Source organism: Eulemur rufifrons, chromosome 30 (genome assembly GCF_041146395.1).
Source record: "Eulemur rufifrons isolate Redbay chromosome 30, OSU_ERuf_1, whole genome shotgun sequence".
In the NCBI taxonomy this organism is placed as follows: Eukaryota; Metazoa; Chordata; class Mammalia; order Primates; family Lemuridae; genus Eulemur; species Eulemur rufifrons.
In genome coordinates this window covers 91,978,706-91,984,737 of record NC_091012.1, presented here as the reverse complement: position 1 = coordinate 91,984,737, position 6,032 = coordinate 91,978,706, and positions in this window count along the sequence as shown.

Here is a 6,032-nt window from a genome sequence, read left to right as displayed (position 1 = left end):
CCAAAGTTTGTCTAACCACTCACCCATGAAAAGACATCTGGATTGCTTCCAGTTTTTGACTATTACAAGTAAAGCTGATAAAAACATCTATAAGTTTTTGTGTAAATGTAAGTTTTCATTTCTCTCAGATAAATGCCTAGGAGCAAGATTGCTGGGCTACATGGTAGTTACATGTTTAGTTTTATAAGAAACCATCAAACTATTTTCCAGAGTGGCTGTACTACTTTACATTGCCATCAGCAGCATATGAGGGATTCCATTTCTCTGCATCTTAGGTCATATTTGGTATTGTCACTGTTTTTCATTTTCCTAATTTTTAAAATTGTACTTGTCATTGTTTCTAATTTTAGCTTTTCTGATATATGTGTAGTAATACCTCATTGTAGTTGTCCTGTTCAGTGAAATGTCTCTTCATGTCTTTTGCTCATTTTCTAATTGGATTGATTAGTGTTTTTTACTGTTGAGTTTTGAGAGTTCTTTATATATTCTAGATACTAGCCTTTTGTTGGATATATGGTTTGCAGATCTTTTCTCCTGGTCTGTGGCTTATCTTTTCAACTTCTTAATGTGGCCTTTTGAAAAAAAAATTGTTTTAGTTTTAATGAAGTCCAATTTATCAAGTTTTTCTTTAATGAATTGCATGAGTTTATTCTTGTAGTTGTAACAAAGTACCACAAACTCAGTGGCTTAAAACAACTAATTTATTATCTTACAGTTCTGGAGATCAGAAACCTGAAAAAGGGTCTCACTGGACTAAAATCAAGGTGTTGGCAAAGTTTATTCCTTCTGGAGGCTCTAGGGGCGAATCCATTCCTTTGCCTGTTCCTGCTTGTAAAGGCTGTCTGTATTCCTTAGCTCATGGCCATCTTCCAGCAAAGGCATCACCCCAACCTCTGCTTCTGTCATCACATCTCCTTCTCTCCCTCTTATATAAGTCCTTGTGATGACACCGAGACCACAGAGGGGATCCAGACTATCTCTCCATCTCAAGATCCTTAACTTAATCACATCTGCAAAGTCCCTTTAGCCAGGTAAAGTGCAAATTCACAAGTTCCAGGGATTAGGGTGTGACCATCTTTGAGGGGGTCATTATTCAGCCTAATACATGAATCTTGCTTTTGATGTCATGTCTACAAACTCCTAGCCCTGCATCAAGCCCTAGGCCCCCAAGATTTCCTCCTGCTTTTTCTTCTAAAATGTTTCTAGTTTTATGTTGTATATTTAAGCCCATGATCTATTTTGAATTAATTTTTGTATAAGGTGTGAGAGCTTAATAAATTTTTGATTATGTACAAAGTGCAAATCAGAGCAAATGGAACCACTGTACCTACCCCAGGGAAAGCCACCAAGATGATTCATCTTTTTCAAGCATTTTCATTGATAGTACTACCTGATCCAAAACAGAGACAGCACACATGATAAAAAAGTGAAAATATATAATAGAATAATATTACTTATAAACAAATATGTAAACTTATTAAATAAAGTGAGAATAAATTGAATTCAGAATTCCTTTAATGGAATGCTCCACCAGCAAGAAGGGCTTATCCCAGGAATACCAATGTGATTAAGTATAAGAAAATCTATTCCTATGATGCAACACAATGGGCCAACAACGAAAAGCTGTGCAATCATTCTTAACATATGCTTTAAAAGCATAAAATAAAATAAAATGTTCATTCCTGATTAAACACTCTTTAAAACCTAGATATAAAAGATACTTCCATAACATCATAAATGGTATCTATCTCAAATCAATAGCCTACCTCATACTCAATGATGAAACCCTACAGACATTTAAATCAGAAACAAACCAAGAATGCCTCTTATCAGCACAATTATTTACTACTATTTTCAAACTCCAGGCCAAAGCAACAACAAGTGAAACAGAAATAAGAGGAATAAATATGGGAAAGAAGGCAACAGAATCATGTTTAGAGGTGACACCTTTTTATCACAAATAAAATCCCCACAGTAATACTCAAACTCCTGTTTAACACAGATACAGCATCAATTGATAAGAAGCTGAGGTCTGGGTGAGCAAGGGGAGGAATGATAAGAATGAGATAGCAGAGGTAGGCAGGGATCACATTACATAAGGTCTTTTAGGTCACCGCAAGTACTTTGGATGCTATTCTGAGCTAGATGGGAAACCACTGAAAAGTTGTGAATGGGGAAGTGATGAGATCTGATCCCCTTTACAACACTTCACTTTTTTGTCCAATTTTCTTCAAAACTGAAAATTTTTTCACTCTCCTCAATATATGAGAAAAGAAATGTCAAATCAATAAAAATAAAGAAGAGCTATGACTTCAAATTGAAATATAATATTTTGAATTTTGACTCCATTAATGAACCAAGCAACAATTCTGGCAAAAACATTGGCTCTCTTAAGAACACATAAAAATAGGTAAGTGAGACATTAAGGGAAGACATTTCATTCTGAACAAAGTATACTTATGGTTTAACAGCTACAGGAAGAGAACCAGTTGCTGTAACATCAGAATTCGGGGAGGAGGTATCTGCAGGACCCAGCACAGACGCACTGAAGTTCCTGGCAATGTCAACTCAAATCAGCAAAGAGAAAAACTACTATTAGCAAACAAGTGTCTAGTATCAATGGAACAGGACTTTTTGTAATATAATGCTGTCACACATCCACGATGCTGAGAGATACAAATCAAGGCCTAACTATAAAGCGGAGGTGGTTGAATTGTTAGATTCTCAAAATAACTCAGCCATAAAATTTGTTTTTTTTTTTTTTTTTTTTTTTGAGACAGAGTCTCACTCTGTTGCCCGGGCTAGAGTGAGTGCCGTGGCATCAGCTTAGCTCACAGCAACCTCAAACTCCTGGGCTCCAGCAATCCTCCTGCCTCAGCCTCCCAAGTAGCTGGGATTACAGGCATGCGCCACCATGCCCGGCTAATTTTTTGTATATATATATTTTAGTTGTCCATATAATTTCTTTCTATTTTTAGTAGAGACGGGGTCTCACTCTTGCTCAGGCTGGTCTCGAACTCCTGACCTCAAGCGATCCACCCACCTCGGCCTCCCAGAGTGCTAGGATTACAGGCGTGAGCCACCGCGCCCGGCCAAAATTTGTTTAAAATAGGAGAGCAAGGGATCACTGTTAAAGTTGCCGTAGAAATTACCCTGCTGCAAACATTTACCATGTGTCATTATACACCTCATTGACAACAAAAACTTCCCAGAGAGATGACCCTATTTTAAAATGCACTTGGATGGTCCAGAGGGTAATAAAGAATCCCTGTGTTTACTTGAGGAATATTTAGCAGAAAAATATGCCATCTTTGTTCCAAACTTCAAGAACTTGTATTTCTTTCTTTTAAAGCTAAGATACAATTTACATGCCCTATAATTCATCCTTTTAAAATGTACAATTCAGTGGTTTTTTATATATTCACAGTGGATGACATCTGAGATAATCCAGTCTCCAAGGAAAAATAACTCCCCCAAAGAAGCATTTATGATGTAGCATTTCTAGTGAGTGTTTGGTTTTACAAAGTTAATAAGGGTTTTTAAAATAATATATTTAGATTTTCTTTTGGTATTTTCACAGTGTGAGATGAGCTTTCAGTAACAAATTACAATGTATTATTATATTGTACCAGTAGGATATGAGTTTACCTATGATAGCTTAGTGCCTGAACTTGGTCCAGGAACCAAGAAGCTATAAGTTATTTGCAAACAATAAGGTTGTTTGCTTTAAAAACTCAAGAGAATAAACTGAGAAAATGTTAGAATTGATAAGGGAGCTCAATCGAATGGCAAAATACAATGTTATTCCTTTATACCAATAACAATAGATCAGAAAAAATAATGGGAAAAAGATCTACAAAAATTTATTGATATATATATAAAGGAATGTGTGAATAAATGGAGAAATATACCATGTTCCTGGATGGGACAACTCAATATTGTGATGATATTATTTCCAAATTAAATGGAATGTTTGATGCACTTCCGATTAAAATACTAGTAGGGCTTTGTTTGGAATTTGAGAAAGTTATTCTAAAATTCATCTGAAAGAATAAACAATCAAAGTAACTAGGAAATTTTTGAAACCTAAGAGTAATGAGGAGGAAATAGAACAAGCAGATGTTAAAAACACATTTTAAATATTCAAACATTAAAATAGAATAGTGAATAGTACTGGCACAAAAACACACATTTGGGTCAATGGAACAGAACAGAAAGCCCAGAAACATACAGCTGTGTGTGTGTACACATGTACACACACACACACACACACACACACACACAGAACTCAGGGTAAAGGAAGCCTGCCTCACAGATAAATAAGGAAGGGGTGGATTATTTGATAAAATGGTGCTACAGGAAAAATAAGCTATTATTTGGAGGAAAGAGGTATAATGTCATCCCATACTGTATACCTAAATATATTCTAATTAGATTAAAGAGTTTCATTTAAATCATCAAACCACAAAAAGAGTAGAAAAAACTGTAAGGACCCTGAGAAAATGGGCTCAGGATTTAGAGTCCCTTTGCTTGCAGTTCCCTCATGGCCTCTTCTCTCAGGAGAAAATGGAGGGCCCTCTTCAGGGCCTCCAAAGTTTTTCCTTGGCCTTGGTGCTTTCTAGACCAAAGCTGGACTCCAACCCAGTGGCACAGCAGTATTCTTCTAGTGTGAGGCAAAATTAGTGGTCAAGGTCTCTTAGAATTTGTTGAGCTGAAAATAATTGAATGGGGTCTCTGCCCAGGCATCCCTCAGCAGTCTTCACTCAGGTGCCATAGGCCCAAGCGCGCTTCTAGCTTGTGGCTGCATAACAAGGAAGTATCAAGAGGGCCAATGAAGAGAGGTTGGAGGGAAAATATATAGGGGGAAGGTTCCCTGTGGGCAGAAGGAAGAGACCTTCAGACTCACTGCTGCCTCCAGGTTCAAGACTGGCACAGGGAACTCACCCTTTTGGGGCGTCCACAACATAAATCACCACAGTCTCAAGGTACAATGTCTCAGGAAGAACTAAAAACTTTTATGGTCTAAACTCTGGCTCCCAAGACCTGGTGGAGCTTTTTGTCAATAACCAGGTTTCCTCTGTTTTCCCCAGTAACTGGAGGAAAACAGAGCTTAGGGATAGCCTAGGACAGGGAACTGGTGAGTCAGAAAGCAGAGCAATCACGCTGATAGCTGGATGAAGACTCCACCCTCTTTGCAAATCCAACTGCCTCGAGGCCAGCCAGGTAACACAGCCCAAAAACATCTGTGCAAATAAGTCCTCCCTGAAGACAAGCAGAGTCTGGGAGATGCCTCACTCTTTATCTGCAAGATCTCTCACACCATATGACATATAAAGGTCATTTCAACATATGGTGTTCCTAGAGGATTCACAGTTGAGCAAATGTGTCAACCTGACATGTCACTCGGTGCTTTCAAGCTATCACTACACTATTCTTTCATAATTTAAACAAATGCTTGTGGAGTTTCTATTACACAGCAGGCACTGTTCTAGAGGCTGAAATCGCAGCACTGAGTAAAACAAAGACTCTGCCCTCATAGAGCTTGCATTCTAGGTGGGGAGGCAGGCGATCGATCAAGCAAGCAAGCCAGCGACACCATCAGGTAGTGCTAAGTTCCATAAAGAAAAATCAAGCCACTAAGGGATCAGGGCGTGATGGGGAGTCCTATTTCAGCTAGAGTAATGCTGGAGGCCCTTCCTGGAAATGTGTGATTTGAAGAGAGATCTGGTAACGAACTATAGAAATGATCCCTGAAAGTATAGTCTTCAGTGAAATGAGGCAGCCAGTCATGCTAACATCTGGGGAAGAACCGTCCAAACAGAGAAACTAGCAAGGACAAAAACCCTGAGAGGTAACCTGCTTGGCATTTTTAGGCAACAGCAAGACGGCCTGGTAACTGACTGGAATGGAATGAACAGGGGGAGAATGGAAGGTGAGGTGAAAGATGTAGAGACAGGGACTAGATCAAGTAGGATCTCATAGACCAAGGTGAAGACTTTGGATATTTTTTCTAACTGAGAAGAAGAGTTGTT